General features: G+C 37.3%; 1 protein-coding gene and 1 long non-coding RNA gene across 5 annotated transcripts in view; one reads left to right on the top strand and one right to left on the bottom strand.

The window, feature by feature from the left end:
• The window catches only part of CNTN5 (contactin 5), a 665,146-nt gene that overhangs the window by 244,688 nt on the left and 402,812 nt on the right, over nucleotides 1-17,646 (top strand). The window contains exon 1 of one of the 4 annotated variants that reach the window (XM_038761847.1): nucleotides 12,267-12,287. The exons of the other annotated variants lie outside the window; for them this stretch is intronic. The gene's annotated coding sequence lies outside the window, so the exon portion shown is untranslated. Of the gene's footprint in view, nucleotides 1-12,266; nucleotides 12,288-17,646 lie in introns of those variants that run through there. 4 annotated transcript variants of the gene reach the window in all.
• Nucleotides 1,992-10,049, bottom strand: LOC119941418. Its single transcript, XR_005455211.1, has 3 exons — nucleotides 9,994-10,049; nucleotides 9,542-9,743; nucleotides 1,992-2,174 (listed from the first exon to the last, which is right to left on the bottom strand). It is a non-coding gene; the product is annotated as an uncharacterized LOC119941418 (long non-coding RNA).

The raw sequence follows: 17,646 nt of genomic DNA, 5'->3' as shown, positions 1-17,646 counted from the left end.
CAGTACCTTCAAAGAGCTTGCAGTCTATCAGCTGACATCTTATGATACCCTATATATTTAACCCCCTTTTATGCCCATTGTAGAGATCAAATAATTTAGAGGGAGAGGGATGTTTGGTTCCAAGTCTTCTAGACTGTGAGCCCGTTGTTGGGTAGGGAGCGTCTCTATATGTTGCCAACTTATACTTCCCAAGCGCTTAGTACAGTGCTCTGCACACAGTAAGCGCTCAATAAATACCACTGAATGAATGAATTCCAAGTAACAAAATGCAGTTGGAAATGCTTGGATTTAAAATATAAAAGTGAATCAGTAAGGTAGGATAAATCTCCCCCCCACAAAAAAAAAATAGACAGCTTCTACTCTTGGCAGGTGTAAAACTGTCTCTAGCTGCCTTCCAAAGTCACTAATTTAAGTTCCGACAATATGTAAGCCTACTGAGCCTACATTTTCTGCACTTATCTAATTAACTCTCTCTGCTGGAGGATAATGATTTTTTTTTTTATGTATGAGGCAATGTTGTGAAAGGTTGAAATTGGTGTGGACAGTAGAGCTAAGCATAGGTTTAAAGTGTTGGAGGTTTTTTCATTAAACCATTTGTAAAGGGAATAGGTGTGAATATGTAACAAGGCTAATATTATATTTTGAATTCCCTAGTACCTTTCATGCCCAGATGAAGATAGTCCTTTGTCATCCCAAGGGGACAGGGAAATAATTGAATGTGGCTTATAAGCATTAGGTATCAGAGGTGCTTCCAAACATTTGCTTTTCTCACTCAGCACTTAGTCACTTTATCAGGCTTTGTGTCTATAAAGGTATCTTATATACCTCCTGCATCTATGTGAATGATGGTTTATGGCTTGGTGTTGTTTTCCTCTGGTGTGCCTTAACTAATGCTCCAGCCTTCCTGCTGACTTGCCTTCCTCCTGTCTCTCCCCATTCCAGTCAGTTAGTCAATTGTATTTTTTGAGCACTTACCATGTACAGACCCCTAGAACAATTTAACAATGTTACAAACACGTTCCCTGCCCACAGTGAGCTTACAGTGTACAGGGGGAGACTTTGCTCTGCTGTCTGGATCATTTTTCTAAACAAAATGTTCAGTCCATGTCTCCCCATTCATCAGGCCCTCCAGTTGTTGACCATTCACCTCTGCATCAAACAGAAACTACTTACTACTGGCTTCAAAGCACCCAATCAATTGCCCCCTCCTACCTCACCGATTTTCTACTATAACCCAGCCCACATGCTTCACTCCTCTTAACACCAAATTACTCACTGTAACTCCATTTCATCTATCTGGCTATGGACCCCTTGTCTAATCCCTCCTCCTCAATATGTCACAGAACACAAACCTTCCCACCATGAAAGCCTTATTAAAAACACATCTCCAAACGGCCTTCCCCACTTAAATGGTCTTTTCTCCATTCTAGTATATCACATGGTGATGCTTTTTGAAATACAATTTTAATGATATTTACTATGTGTCATGTACTGAGTTTCTTTCTGAATGTAATCCTAAGACTATAAGCTCACTGTGGGCAGGGAATGTATCCACTGACTGTTATACTGTACTTTCCGAAGGACTTGGTACAGTGCTCTGTACACAGTAAGTGTTCAATAATTATTGATTCATTAATTACTGTTCACTGTGGATCTTTCAGCCCCTTATCTTAACTACTTAAAAAGAAAGCCTACCTGTGGCTTTCAATTCTGTGTTTATCAGTTCTGTGATTCTGTATAGAATTGTCTATCAATGTGTCTATCAGTTGTTATATTGTACTCTCCCAAAAGCTTAGTACAGTATTCTGCACAAAGTGTTCATTAAATATGATTCTGCAGAAAATCAGGTACCACTGGAGGCTGTATGAATTATAAATATTTTTGTTTGTCACCCCATTAGAGTATAAGATCCTTGTGGACAGGGAACATGTCATTTTGGTATGCTGTACTTCCCAAAGGCACTTAGTAAATGCTGCTACTATTACCTTGAGGTCATGTCAAAAGAGACTTAAGATATGATGAGCTGGTGACACACAAACTCTGGAATAGTTCTTGTGCTGTTTCTGCTGAAGATCTATACTTTACCCCCTTCTGTAGTTGTTCTTTATATTAAAAGCAGGACTTCTAAATCATTCAGCTTCCGGCACTGTTAACTTTCTTTATCATTAAATTCACTGTTTGGGGGGAAAAAATGAAACAGCTTTAGCGTGTCTCTTCAGAAAGCATTGCTGAAATCCTTTCCCTTTTTCCCTAGGCAACGATCAGCAACCTTCTCATTAAAAAGAACTCAAAGAGGTTTGCTGATTTGCAAAACATGGTGTGAGTGATGTGTACATTACTTGCATAATTGGTTTTGCGCGTACATATGCCACACACAATTTTGGAAATGTACCCCTTCAGTGTTCATTCTATTTATTGTTCACTCTCTTACCAGATAGCCATTTTTAGTTACTCTTCACTGATTATTATTAGAAAAGTAATGAAAATGCAGTTTTAAGTCCTTTTTTAAAGCTTAATTTTAGAGATTCCCAAAGCACCATATTCATTATTGGAGAACAAACAGATAGTAGACTCCATTTCTTTCTAGATATTCAGAGCTGAAATTTCTATTATAGAAAATTCTATTTCCAATGAAGCTTTCCAACCCTTTTCTTTCCTCATCAAACCCCTTAATTATACCTCTATGCTGAAAGTGACTCAAATCTAGGAATTCTGTTGAGCCCATTTATTGGTCATTTGTGACCATCTTTCATTTTGCAATTAATATTTTAATTATTTAAAGCTTCAGAATCCTTCTCCTCTGAAGGGAGTAGAAGTGTAACTTGAAATTATTCTTTACCCTTTCACTCGGTAAGAAACAGAGCTCCTTTAAAATAATTAACAGATCTTACATGAGGCTGAAGATGGTATAGCTGATTTACTTAGAATTGGAACAAAGTTAAATAACTAAAGCAAAGTGGTTTTCAAGAATCCTGCCTAAAGCAGTGTGGATTTCCTTCCTGAAGCTGTTTTCTGATGCATTAAGATTGCCAACTATGTCAGTTGTTTGGTCAGCCTTTACAACAATACTTTTTTTTTTTTTAGAAAAAATTCAAAATTTCACAATTAAGACCTGTATGCAGACCAGACAGGGACCATGGACTTGTGCAGATCCATAACATTCTTGTACAGATTATGAACCTTTGTGTAGATTTTAAAATTCTGGACATTCACAGTGGAATTGAGGGGGAGTTAAGACCAGATCTAGAATTTCCCAAGCTGATAACCCTAGTGAATGGTCCAAGTACCAGATCTGTAGACGGAAGAAAATAGTTGAAAAAGTCACAGTCTTTCTTGAATTGCACCTTTACTCTTGGGCCATTCCCTTGGCGAATTTGCAAACCTTAGATAAAATTAGATTAGAAATCATGCTATCTACAAGTGTAATGAGTGTAGGTTGACTATGACCATCTTCATTTTCTTCATCACTTCGATCAGTCACAAATGAATATTTTTAATGGCATGATTTAGTAGGGGGTTTCAGGAACAAACTGATTTGAAGACCAGTGAAACTATTGACCTGTCTGTTGCTTCTTCATCTTTTACTTTATGGCTTGGAAAATGAGAAACCAAAATATTGCAAGGCTGCTGCTGTTTCTTCTCTGACTACAGATAGGACAATCAGTAAATGGTATTTGTTAAGCACTTACTGTGTGCAGAGCTCTGTACTAAGCTCTTGGGTGAATACACTAAAAGAGCTCCAGGCTGTAAACAGAAATCTTAGTTACACATTCTTAGGCCTCAGGTGTGATAAAAGCTAAATCATACTGTAAGACATGGTATCACTAAGGAATTCAGCAAGGATAGAAAGCCAATAATCCCATTTCAAAGTGCTTTTTCCTCATAAATTTGTATTATACTTTGTTAAACGTAGTGCCAAAAGTTCATTCGAAGTTGGTAAAAAGTCAGTAGAAAAAAGAGCAAGAAGCCACTCTACACTAAGAAGGATTTGATGACTATTATAACCTGAACTATTACATTAAAAATGTATTTTTCAAATGGAATAATTAATTTTTGGATAGTGTATGTGCTTTTGAATATAAAAACACACGTATATATTAAATTTACACACAGTGTGTGTATGTATATATATATATGTGTGTGTATACATATGTATGTGTGTGTGTGTGTATATATATATAAACTCACACACACAACCTTGTATTTTCTTTCTCAGGAGCCTTTTTATCAGGTTTCTAGAACGGATATTCCTAGATTTATAACTTGTTTGGTTTGGTATATTTCCATAGATTACTCATGCACACAACAATTCTAGGACTATTTGTTCACAAGCTGATAAGGCTACTGAGAAAGAAAAGACAAGTGGGTCGGTTTTCTTCAAGGAAAAAAGATAGGAACAAAAAAGAGGTTAGTAATCCCTTGTATGGTAATGTTAATTAGCTGCGGTTCACAGAGTGCTTTGGAAATGAAAAGCACTAAATGTTGTTTATATTATCTGTTTAGTGTATGCCAAATACTGTGCTAAATCTGGGGAAACAACAAAAATCAAGAGTCGGTAATTGGGTAACTATCAACCCTGCGGTTTCTCCAAGGGACTGAAACAGAGTGCTAGACTGAAAGAACCAATTGTCTGACTCAGTATGGCAATTCCTGTGCTTATGAAGAACAAAAATATCCTCTAGTTATGAAGGGAAAGTTGTTATAATGTGACTCTCCAACTTGCTACTTTAGCCTACATTCTAAATAATAAAGAGTTTTATAGCAGAGAATTTTGATTAGTAAATTGGGAAAGTAGGGAGTGTATGGATTTTCATTAGCTTCAATACAATTTTGTGACTGTACATTGAATTTCACTTTTAAGAAGTCAGGCCATAAGGGAGGGATCAATCTGTTTTCTAATTATTTACTTTCAACATTGGGAATGGGGATGTATTTGGAAGGAGTTCGATGCCTTTGACCTGGCTTAGTCATATAGCCAAAATGTCAGGTTCCCAGAGTAAATAGATCCCATTCTCACAGTTACTACTGAATTTGACTTCCAATAATCATCTCTAACCACTGGCCAAGATTTTGATTTCAGTACTATTCCAAGAACAGTATATGCCAGTTGCACCCAACCATCTTGGTTCCGCAAATTGAAAGTGTATAAACACCTTAGAATAACTCGAGAAACCAAGTTGTTCTTTTAATAGCTATGCAAAGCATGAAGAATAAAACAGCAGGATATCAGATGGTTAAAGACCTGCCTCATTGGAGCCTGGTAATCTCTTGTGAGACCACCTGCTAGTTTTTCATAACTCCCCAAACAATTGGTCATGCCACAGTATTAAGAAGTGAAGCGAAACTTACTTTGAAGTTTGAGTCTTTTGATGTGGTTGCTTGTTCTGAGGTTTCCTGACAATCTGGGTATATGTTTCTCTTGTTTGAAGGGGATAATCCCTTTCACTCTGCGGGGAACATTGTCCATTGTGGCTAAATCTGCTGATTTATCCAGTTACAGGTTGTTGTGTGACACTACCTCTTTGATTTGCAATCTGTCCATTTCCTTGGATTACAGAAGCTACATTCTTTGCTAAATCTGTCTAGTATATACATCTAGTTAGTCTTATTTATTGAGAGCACTTGCTGTATGCTGAGCACTGTACTAAGCACTTGGGAGAATACAATATAACATTATAGCAGACACATTCCCTGTCTTATTGGCCCAGCTGCTGCTGATATTGCCCAAGTCTTTACATTTGCTACCCCATCTGACGAAGCATTTCAAATTACTGAAATTTATGAATTTTCTTCTTCTTATCATAGTATTAATTAAGCACTTCCTATGTAGTAATCAGTGCTCCAAGCTCTATGGTAGATACAAGTTAATGAAAATGCGCTTAATAAATGCAATAAAAAAAAATGATGATGATGGTATTTGTTAAGCACTTACTATGTGCCAAGCACTGTTCTAAGCACTGGGGTAGATACAAGGTAATCAGGTTGTACCACGTGGGATGCAGATTCTTAATCCCTGTTTTATAGATGAGGTAAATGAGGCATAGAGAAGTGAATTGACTTGCCCATAGTCATACAGCTGATAAGTGGGTAGGGACCATCTCTATATGTTGCCAACTTGTACTTCCCAAGCACTTAGTACAGTGCTCTGCACACAGTAAGCACTCAATAAATACGATTGAATCAATGAAAAGTGGCACAGCTGGCAAAGCCCCAGCTCTTTCCAGTACTGTGTCCCATAGATTTTTCTTTCACAGAGTCTCAGAGATGCTAGTTGTATCAAGGTCATTACTATCCCCTAAAGCATTACTTTTTACCCATATGTGTTTTAAGCTGCTAGCATTAGAGTAGAGGCATCTGGATATTTTGTTTTGCCTTTTTGGCCGTATTCCCACATCTGTCAGCTTGTGGATTTGATGGGAAATCTCCTCAACCTTCATGATTTTCCTCTAATAATAATAATAACGGTGGTATTTAAGTGCTTACTATGTGCCAAGCACTGTTCTAAGAGCTAGGGTAGATAGAAGGTAATCAGGTTGTCCCACATGGGGCTCACAGTCTTAATCCCTATTTTACAGATGAGGGAACTGAGGCACAGAGAAGTTGAGTGACTTGCCCAAACTTACACAGCAGTCAAGTGGCAGAGTTGGGATTAGAACCGACGACCTCCAACTCCCAAGTCCGTGCTCTTTCCACTGAGCCACGCTGCTTCAATACTCATTTGATTCTCTCAACTCTTCCAGCATTCCCTTATCCTTGAACCATCTCCTTTCCAGGAGTTGGATCAAACCAGAGATTGTGCTTTAGTGCAATCATGACTAGCCACTGTAAATGGCACTGTAGAGAATAGCTTAATATTTCACAGCATACTTAGCAGGTGACTGTCCTAACTTGCGGCAGGTACAAATGATAGTTTATAATTGCTAATAAAATGAATTTTCACTTAGGGTAAATCATGCAGAACACTTTTCATTTTACATAACACGTGGCAGTTTTCTGATAATCCCACTGTTCTTTGGCTAGAAAGCTGTAACTAACTTTCAACTTCTCGTTCACATTTGGGGAATCTACACGAGTAGCCACAGCAGTGATTTACCGTGCAGAAAATATTGGACTCACTTTCCTCTTTTGGCTTATGGGTACCTTGTGTGTGTTCTCTGAGGCTTCATGGCTTCCCTCAATTCTTCCCTCATTGATGGAATATATTCTTCATCTTGATGAATCACTCAGATTGTGATTGCCAACTAATCAATAGTATTGTGCACTAAGGCTGAGTGAGTACCGTGTACTAAGTGCTTGAGGTTGTACAATAGAGTGGGTAGATATGGCCCCTGATCTCGATTTGCTTCCAATCTAGTGGAGGAGATAATTATCAAAATAAGTTACAGGTAGGGTGAATTAAACAATGGCATTTATGGACACAATCTCTGCCTACAAGGAGCTTACATTCTATAGGGATAGAGTATAAAGATATGTATGTAGGTATAATAGGAATGTGTGAGAACCCTAAGACTTAAGGGAAGCGGAAGTGCTGAAGTAGCAGGATGGGGAGGAAATAAGGTGGGAAGATGAGAAGTTAATCAGAGAAGGCCTCATGGAGGAGTTGTGATTTGATGAGGACCTAGAAGATGGGGAAAGTGGTGATCTGCCAGATGGGATAGAGGAGGAAATTCCAAGTAGGAGGGAGGGCATGAACCCTAGGAGAGCAAGATACACAAAAATGAGGCAGAGTGAGGAGTTTGGCTTAAGAATTCTTAGCTTTGATGTGCTGAATCTACTCAAAGTGGAATTCAGCGTTAGTGACAAGTATGTCACACAGCAATATGTTGGAATTTAACTTTTTTTTTTTACTAATCTGGAATTTTTGCACAGTTGGAGCTGTTCTCTGTGATAGTAAAAAAAGTAATTTTGTTTAAAATTAATTTAATAGGGTATTCATCACTGTTTCCTGGATTAGAACTGCTAGGACCATCTCCATCCTCTAACAAACCCTGAACGGATGCTCAAATCATGCTGTGTTGAGAAAGTCTAATTGGTTGTTTTAGCTTATTAGGGATGGAAGTGTTAACTACAGAGCTTGACAGCAACAGAAATTAGGAACAATACTAAGCTAAAGTTATATGGACTGTAGCTAATGAATGACAGATATCTTGCCCAGTTTTAACAAAATCCTTTTATTTTTAGTATGTTGGGCAATTAAAAAAAAAAGGATTATGAACTGCAATTTTTAGTCCTTGGCCTGTTTGCCATAATAGCTGCATTTTTTTCAGCTTGCCCTTGACTAACAGTAATTGCATAGACTCTCATTCTCTTCGCACCCCAAAGATATTATCAGGGTGCAAGTGTCCATTAGTAAGAGGGAATTGCTTCACAAAAAGTAATTCATCACGGTAAGGAAAGCAGGACCTGGTGTCCTATACACAGGACTTTAATTTGAGGTAATTTTAAAACAAAATCTAGATGCTAGTTGATTCTATCTATGACCTCTACAGTCGAGTAAAGATTTATATAATAATTAGAAGTCTAAAAATTAGTGCACTTTTCAGTGTTATCTGTGAACCTTTTGGCAAATCTGTTGAATCATGTGAATGTTTCATTTTAATATAGATATTACCTGTGGCTGTATGAATGTACCCACAAAAGGCAAGATCAGATATGTACTCAAATCCCCAAAGGATGGTCTTACAAAAAAAAAAAAACCAAAACATTTGGGCAGACCTCGTTTTAGAAGAGCTTGTAGATCTGGTAGCAACCCAGGACTACTAATTTTAAAATGTCATTAGCCAGGGACAAAGCAACTGATGTGCAGTCTCTGGATCCAGCACCTAATAGACTTGATGTGGGAGGAATTACTGCCCCAGAAAGAGGTTTCATCCTGTATCCCTCCTCTTCCCTCCCCTCTAATCCACTCAGACACCTATGTGCTTTTCTGTGTGTTGGCCAGTTTTTCCTAAGCACCAAATATCTCCACCAATTCTGCATGTGGGGACCACCTAATTTGTCCTTCCCTCTAAACCTTTTATCTTGTCAGATTCTTCCAGTATGCTAGGAGGCATTTCCTCTTCCATTTGAGCAGCCTTTTCTCAGACTGGGGATTATTTTCTGATCCAGCGCCTTATAGACTGTGAGCCCGTTGTTGGGTAGGGACTGTCTCTCTATATATTGCCGATTTGTAATTCCCAAGTGCTGAGTACAGTGCTCTGCACACAGTAAGCGCTCAATAAATATGAGTGAATGAATGAATTCTCTGTAGGGTTGGAGGTTTATTCCCCTGCTGATTCCCCCCAATAAACATAAGGTTCAAATCCCTCTCATGACTTTTCCTTACATTTCAATTTAGAGAGAACTTTTTCTTTGAATGCTTTCGTTACTTAAATGAGCAAGGAAGCCCCCTGGGTGTAGGGCAGTCAATAGTTTTTGTGGAGCATCTACTGACTGCAGAGCACTAAGCACTTAAACACTAGACAAGGAGAGTTTGTTTATATTATCAAGACAAACTATGTTATGCATCTCTTCAAATGTGAAATGAAGAACTTTTACGTACTTGAAAATTCCATCATCTCATTCTCTGGATAGATGACAGATCTTGAATGTTGTTGCTTTACCCTGATGGTAGTTTTCCAGGATTTGTCTTTTTGGAGAGTCATTCCTTCATGCCTTAATAAATGTAATTATAGTTTAATTTTAGTAAAATAGAGGCAGGCATAGTTTAGTTCAAGGCCTTCATGGAAATGTAAAGAGCAGACCTGTGTAAAATGTTGAAAAAAAAAAACCCTGAATAATCGTTGCTGCTACCATTTGCCTTTTGACTCTTTTAAACTATTTTTAACAGTGATTGGAGGGAAAAAATGACGCCTTGCAAATAAATCAACAGTTTATCATAAATTTGACATGCATCACAAATTTCCAGACAATTTCTAGAGTAGTAATATTCCTTAAAAGAACTGCAGCTGTCTACTCAGGTGCATTCAATCTCTTCTTGATGGAAATAATTACCTTCCACCCTCACTGGGTAATTGCCTTTTGATTGAGGTCAGCAGAGCAATCCAGTCAGTGAGAGGTGGAATTTCTTCTAACGTAAAAAGACAAGGGGAAAATTCATGAAGAAAAAGTGGTCAAGGTAGGGTTAATAGAAAGTGTTGGCACTCATTTATTTGCAATAATATTTTTAAGTGAAATCATTCTATCGAATCTCTTCAGATTCACCTTAGTGTGTGTGTGAGACTGTGTGTGTATATGTGTGTGTTATATATATATATATATATATATATATATATATATATATATATATATATACATAAATCCTGCAGTTTTCTATCAGGAAATATATATATATATATATATTTCCTGATAGACAGCAGTAGGATTTCAAATGCTTTGCTGGTTCATTAATTCATTTAACTGTTCATAGCAGTTTCACTGCAGTACTGTAGCGAACTATGGTAAAATAGAACTCAGCATTGTGTGGGCTTTTGGAAAGGATTGATTTTCTTATGATGAGGCTTGGAAGTAGGTTTTTTTTAACTTATTTATGAATATACACAAAAGAGTGAATCTTTATATAAGTTTTTAATGTAGACTAATTTCATTCGCCTTCAGAATTATTAAAAGAAGCAGTACTTGACCTACTCTTGGGTCACGGGGGCAAGAGAACTATTCCCAATGGAGGCAATAGAAATAACGACCAAAATGTTCAAGCTACATATATCTTGAGTGAATATCATTGACATGAAGTTAATCTAGCAGTATATGTTGTGTATGGAGCATGAAATGAAAGGTCGATGGAGGTGGGATTTAACGGATATATTTTCTGTAGAACAGGTGGTTTTGGGGAGTAACTTGAAAAAGGAGAGGGATCAAGTTTGAATGTTGATTAAAACTACCCCCTTGATGACAAGTTGAATGTTGATTAAAACTACCCCCTTGATGACAAGTGTATGCCAATATAGTGCATTCTTGTATAAGTAGGAGGAATTTTACTGTGCTTTATCCAGATTAAAGGACTAGAGTCATTCTAGTTGTACATTTCAAGGAAACATGGGGCAAAGGTGAGTTCTGTAAGGACTCAAACATCATTATAACTATTGTTTATTTAGAGTTGAAATCTACAGTGTGGTTACTGTACAAGAGATCACACTCTTCCTGCCCTGGGGGTTCACAGTCTGACAGACAGGGTGGACTAATTTATTTTACACCTTATTAGGTCATTAATAATAACGATGATAATGATGGTATTTATTAAGCACTTACTATGTGCCAAGCACTTTTGTTGTAAGCACTGGTCTAGATACAAGGTAATCGGGTTGTCCCACATGGGGCTCACAGTCTTAATTCCCATTTTACAGATGAGGGAACTGAGGCACAGAGAAATTAAGTGACTTGCCCCAAATCACACAGTTGACAAGAGGCAGAGTAGGGATTAGAACCCACGACCTCTGATTCCCAAGTCCAGGCTCTTTCCACTAAACCAGGCTGCTTCCCTCATTAGAGGAGGTAATGAATGAAGCTGAATTAGTATGTGGTGTGCCTGGAATCACATTTTCATTTTCTGTTTGGTGTGAGGAGAAAAATAGAGAAACAGGTTTTGGTGCCATGTCAGTTATGCAATTGCCGGCAAGTGGCTGCACTAGGAGAAGTACACCACATGGGTCGTCTTGAAAATAAATCTCCTGGTGTTTCTAAAGTCACACACAGTCATCTGCAGTAATCCATGCTTAGGTTAGCACAGTAAATCTACTTTAGCCTATTCAGGGCAAGTTCAGAGGTTTTTATTGTAAGCCTTGTTGTACTACATTTGATTTTTATATTGCAAATAAAACAAAGTCATTGGTGATGTGGTTGCTAGGGTAGTAAATATGGAAACACTGTTTAGAAGCTCTCTGCATGTAAGTGATATTGCCTCAGTGAGATACTATTGGATTCTCCCCTCCCACCACCCTCCACCTAATTGTTTGAAATACATTAGGTTGCCGACTTGTACTTCCCAAGCACTTAGTACGGTGCTCTGCACACAGCAAGCACTCAATAAATATGATTGAATGAACGAATGAATGAACATTATGAAATTAGATAAGTCAGTTTTGTACTCAGAACTCACCACTGCCCCAAACATGCCAATTTCTTTGAGGCGTTTTTTCCCATATAATGGGTTTATTAGAGTGTGCTATTAGAGGAGAAGTAAAACAAGTTGTTTAGTTTCACTATCCCTTTTCAGAAGATTGTTCTTACCAAACGATGCTGCAAAAATTCTGGACCTAGTTGAGTGGCTGTCTGCAGTTGGCATCTTGTTTGTAAGTTTTGAATTAATATTTTAAAATTACACTTGGCTTTGTCCATTTATTAAAGAAGTTAATAATAAAAGGATTAATAATTGGGGATCATATTGAATGCAAACCTTTTCCCTAGAAATCCATTGTGTCTGTCTATTTGGAAAGGGGATCATCTTAAGGAAACAATCAAATAGTTCAAGAGAATCAGGATGTGACACCATCTATATCAAAACTGTTTTCTGAAAGAATGTAGAAAAGTGTTCAGCACTAACCAAACCTAGGGAGCTTAGTACAGTGCTCTGCACACAGTAAGTGCTCAATAAATATGATTGAATTCAAACCCATTTTTAGATATGAAATGACACCCATGATAAATAGAGAACAGGAGGATAACAGAATTTTGAGCCTTCAAAGTATTTTGGCAACAATTCATAGTGTCACTTCTGAGGGAAAAAGCCAAGTAAAAGTTCTTGGTTTCAAGAAACGGAGGGATGAAAATATTTTTAAAAAGCTAAATGTGATTATATAGATATGAGGTAAATATTGCTTTATGATGATGATGATACTTAGTGGTATGAGCAGAACAGCTAGCAGCAGTAATGAGCAGTAAGGGGCCAGTAGTCTCAATGAAATGTTAGCAAGGTAAACAGTATTCATGACCTATTTCATAGCAGATGATATTGTGCAGTATGCAAATGCTCTGTAGCTTAAAATAAGCAGAAGAATTACTCTGATGGTTTTGACACCTGTTTACATGTTTTGTTGTCTGTCTCCCCCTTCTAGACTGTGAGTTCGTTGTTGGGTAGGGACCATCTCTATATGTTGCCAACTTGTACTTCCCAAGCTCTTAGTACAGTGCTCTGCACACAGTAAGCGCTCAATAAGTACAATTGATTGAATGAATGAATGAATATATTTTGAATCGTTTGTGGCTTGATTCAGCATGGCTTTTTGATGAATCCCTTAAATGGTAGTGTTCCTTTTTCTTTCTAACTCATCACCTTTAATGATAGCTCTTCAACAAACTCTTTGAAAAAATCCATCCATATCCTAATGAATCTCACTGCTAATCTTCCTTTAATTTAACCGAGTTTTTGAGCCTTGGTTCCTAATTCATATTTTATCATATTGCACCTTGACTCTGTCTTTAAAACATTAAAACACATAAAAATATGATTTTGAAGACAAACGTAATGTCATCAAAATACGTGTTTCAAACTGATGCTGACATCTCTGATATTACCTTGGTGCTGAATCTTAATATGCTTAATATTGGCTTCAAATATAGGAATATGAGATACATGGGGATCAAATTTATTTGGTGCTTCTATAAAAATAGTATATATATATATATATTTAATTTATGTATATTTGGTCTGAGATGGGGTGTGGCTGGTTAGTTAATTTGGTTACCTCAAAGGGACTTTAAGAGTTCCTTCTAACCTTATGGCTTTATAATGTTTATGCAAATATTGAAATAGATTGTTATACTGTGGTAGAAGGAAGCCCTGCTATTAATAAGCATGACAGCATCTAGCCTGATTCTAGCGTGGTTTAAATTTGTGTAAAGGGGATACCAGGATTTAACAGAGTTAGTGTGGCCCAGTAGGAAAGAGCACAGGACTGGGAGGTCAGGAGATCTGAGTTCTAATCCTGGATCCACTTGTCACATGACTTTGGGCAAGTCACTTAATTTCTCTCGTCCTCAGTTTCCTCCTGAGAAAAACAGACATTAAATACCCGTTCTCTCTCCCCCTTAGAGAATCCCGTATGGAACAAGGATTGTGTCCAATCTGATGATATGTACTCCAGCACTTAGCACATACAATTATTGTTAATATTAATTATTAATAGCAATAATAATGTACCATACTAATAGCCCCTCTAGACTGCAAGCTTACTGTGGTGAGGGAACATATCTAACAACTCTGTTTTATTGATTCTCCCAGGCACTTATTAAAATGCTCTAAACACAGTAAGCACTCAGTAACTACCATTGGATTGATAATAAGGATAGTAATAACAATAAAGGGAAAATCATATGCACTTATTTCTCTCCCCTCACTTTCTTTTCCCTTTCCTTTCCCTTTCCTTCAAATAAAGAAAATAAGGTGGAAGGTGGCTGATTATATCTCTGATGATCTTTGTAATACTCTCTCAACTCCAAATGGAAAATTGGGCTCATTTAGATTTTAACATAAAATCTAGATTTAATGTATTGCATATTTATTTAGAAGATCAGGAAAACTATGATAAAAAGTTGTGCTTTCTGATAAAATCTTCCTCCGGGCAGAAGTAAAAAATAACAGCATATAATTATATACAACACAAGTTGCAATTCCCAGCTTCCATTAAAATCACTAAAACACCAATTTGAAAAGATAGGTATTTCAAGGCCTGTGCCCTCTAGGCCAAAGGAATTGAGCATTTAAACTGGATCCCCACAGGGGACCAGTAATTCCACAGGCAAGTTCCAGTTATGGGAAACTTTGGATGGCTTAAGTCCACATCTACACTGTAAATCTTTCAATGAACAATCCAAATGTTAATGCAGTGATCGAAGTTGGATCTCTATTAGGAGAAATAAAATTTTGCAGTATGACTCTATTTTGTATTTTTGTCTACACAAGCACATTACCTAGATATTTCAGATGGATGGGTTCTTTTTCCCCCTAGGTCCCCAGGTAGTGAGGCAAACTATACTAGTTATCATTTCATTCATTCAATCATATTTACTGAGCGCTTACTGTGTGCAGAGCACTGTACTAAGTGCTTGGAAAGTACAATTCGGCAACAAATGGAGACATTCCCTACCCAACTGAGCAGCGTGGCTCAGTGGTAAGAGCACGGGCTTTGGAGTCAGAGGTCATGGGTTCAAATCCCAGCTCCGGCAATTGTCAGCGATATGACTTTGGGCAACTCACTTCACTTCTCTGTACCTCAGTTCCCTCATCTGTCAAATGGGAATGAAGACTGTGAGCCCCCCGTGGAACAACCTGATCATCTTGTAACCTCCCCAGCGCTCAGAACAGTGCTTTGCACATAGTAAGCGCTTAATAAAGTGCCATCATTATTATTATTATTAGAAGGGGTGGATAATAATAATGGACTTTAAGTGCTTACTATGTGCTAAGCACTGTTATAAGAGCTGGGATAGGTACAAGGTTATCCAGATTATTTCGTATATGAAGGTAGATGTACACCTCCCACCACCAACTTCACTTCTTCCCCCACACCCACCCCAGGCAGTAAACTCCTTATGGGCAGGGACTATATCTGCAAATTATGTTGTACTGAACTCTCCCAAGCCTTTAATACAGTGCCCTGAACGTAGTAAGTGCTCAGTAAATACCATTGATTAATTTAATTTATTGATGTGTACTGATAAATGTAAACATTTATTGGGGTGCATGAAATCTCCATTAATCCCAGCCCAGTTTGATGCAAAATACAATGCATTCAGGAATGATAAAATGTTGCCATTTTCCTTTTTTTGATATTACAGCACACTTGAAAGTGTGGTGAATTATTCAAAACAACTATGTGCATTATCAAAAGTGTTGTTTTCATTGATGTTCTGTTATGTAAATATTTAAACATTGATTTTTTTAATGGGCAGCCTGTGAACATTCTGATGACATTTTGTCAGAAACTTTGCAATAAGTGTCACAAGTCAGCTTTTGCTGACAGCCAAAAGCAGAACTCCAAAAGAAATGTAAATAGATGTCACTTCTCATTTGTAAGAAGCAGGGAAATTATGAATTCATAAATACTTAATAGAGATGGGTCAAATGAAAACTTGCTCTTCCCATTGGAGTGGATATCTATTTATGCATACAGTTTGTATGGCGAGCTTCCACTGAGACAATGTTACATGGATGGAAACTAAGAGAAAAGGAAGGAAGTGGGTTGTTTTTCTGGGAAACAGGTCTTTTACTGATGACTTGAAGGTTGTACGGAGTGTACTTGTTTATGCATCATTTATTTTATTTTATGTTTTTCAAGTATTGAAATAGATGGGGCTAATAATGGCATTAACCTTTCTCCATTTCAAAACACACAGGACAGGGATTTGTCTTAACCTCTTCTGTTTATATACTTCAGTGATATTGAGACATTTTCCTCTCCATTCCTATGTCTCTTGGAATGGATCAGGAAGGGAACCAACATTAGCCCTGGCAAGTCCACCACTTGTCAGCTGTGTGACTTTGGGCAAGTCACTTCACTTCTCTGTGCCTCAGTTACCTCATCTGTAAAATCAAGATTAAGATTGTGAGCCACGTGGGATAACCTGATCACCTTGTATCTCCCCAGTGCTTAGAACAGTGCTTTGCACATAGTAAGTGCTTAACAAATACCATTATTATTATTATTATTATTATTATTATTATTATTATGAATGTCAGAAAACATCATAAGCAGCCAGCAGAGAAGTAACTTGGATTAGTGTCCTGAATTTGAAGGGCTGTGTAATTAACAAACATTTTTCATTGTTGAGTTAATCTGAACCTTTTGTGGAAATATTTGAGTTTAAATTTTTGCGTTATTGAGGTTAAATATTTTGTGAAAATATTAATTAGTGGGATCAAGCAGAATGTGAAAATCCTGAATAAATATTTCCTTTCCCTAACACTATCTCCCTCATATATCTCCTGTAAAGAGAGAAAGGAATCTCCATTATCTAACCCACACTAGTTTGTGGGAGATGCCAGATCAGATGTCTAATTAAATGTGCTGCTTTTGTCTGTTTCCACATGAATAATTAAGTATTTCTGAGAATTGAGATATGTAAATTGTTGTATTAGGGTTTTTTTCAACCTTTCAGAAAGAACATAAAATTGAGAGAAAACAGAAAGACCTGACTGTGCCACCACAGCTTGACACTTATTGAATAATTGCAATAATCAAACTCCTCAGTTTGGTTCCCTGCTTTAAGGATCATTCAACTTCCTAAACAAAGTTCTAATAATAACTCAACACATAAATGGGCCTGCATAGAAAATTCCAAGTTTCCCTCCATAACCAGTCTCTGCTGAGGAAGGAATTTTGCCCTTGGTCATTCTACTTGACTTCATATCCAGTTTTCTTCCAGAAATTGTGGAATTCTACTTGAAAAATTCAGCTATTTAGAAATGAGACAAACCCCGTTGTTGGGTAGGGACCGTCTCTATGTGTTGCCGACTTGTACTTCCCAAGTGCTTAGTACAGTGCTCTGCACACAGTAAGCGCTCAAATATGATTGAATGAATGAATGAATCACATTGATATCCTATTCTCACAAATCTTGAGAAGTATGCTGATATGCACTTCTCTTTTAAAGTTATCAAAGTTGTGTCCCCGCTCAAATGGAATGGAAGGATTTCCCAATTATCTGGCTGAT

This window comes from Tachyglossus aculeatus, chromosome 20, assembly GCF_015852505.1.
Source record: "Tachyglossus aculeatus isolate mTacAcu1 chromosome 20, mTacAcu1.pri, whole genome shotgun sequence".
NCBI lineage: Eukaryota > Metazoa > Chordata > Mammalia > Monotremata > Tachyglossidae > Tachyglossus > Tachyglossus aculeatus.
Note: the sequence above shows the minus strand (reverse complement) of the source record. Positions and strands in the feature narration are given on the sequence as shown.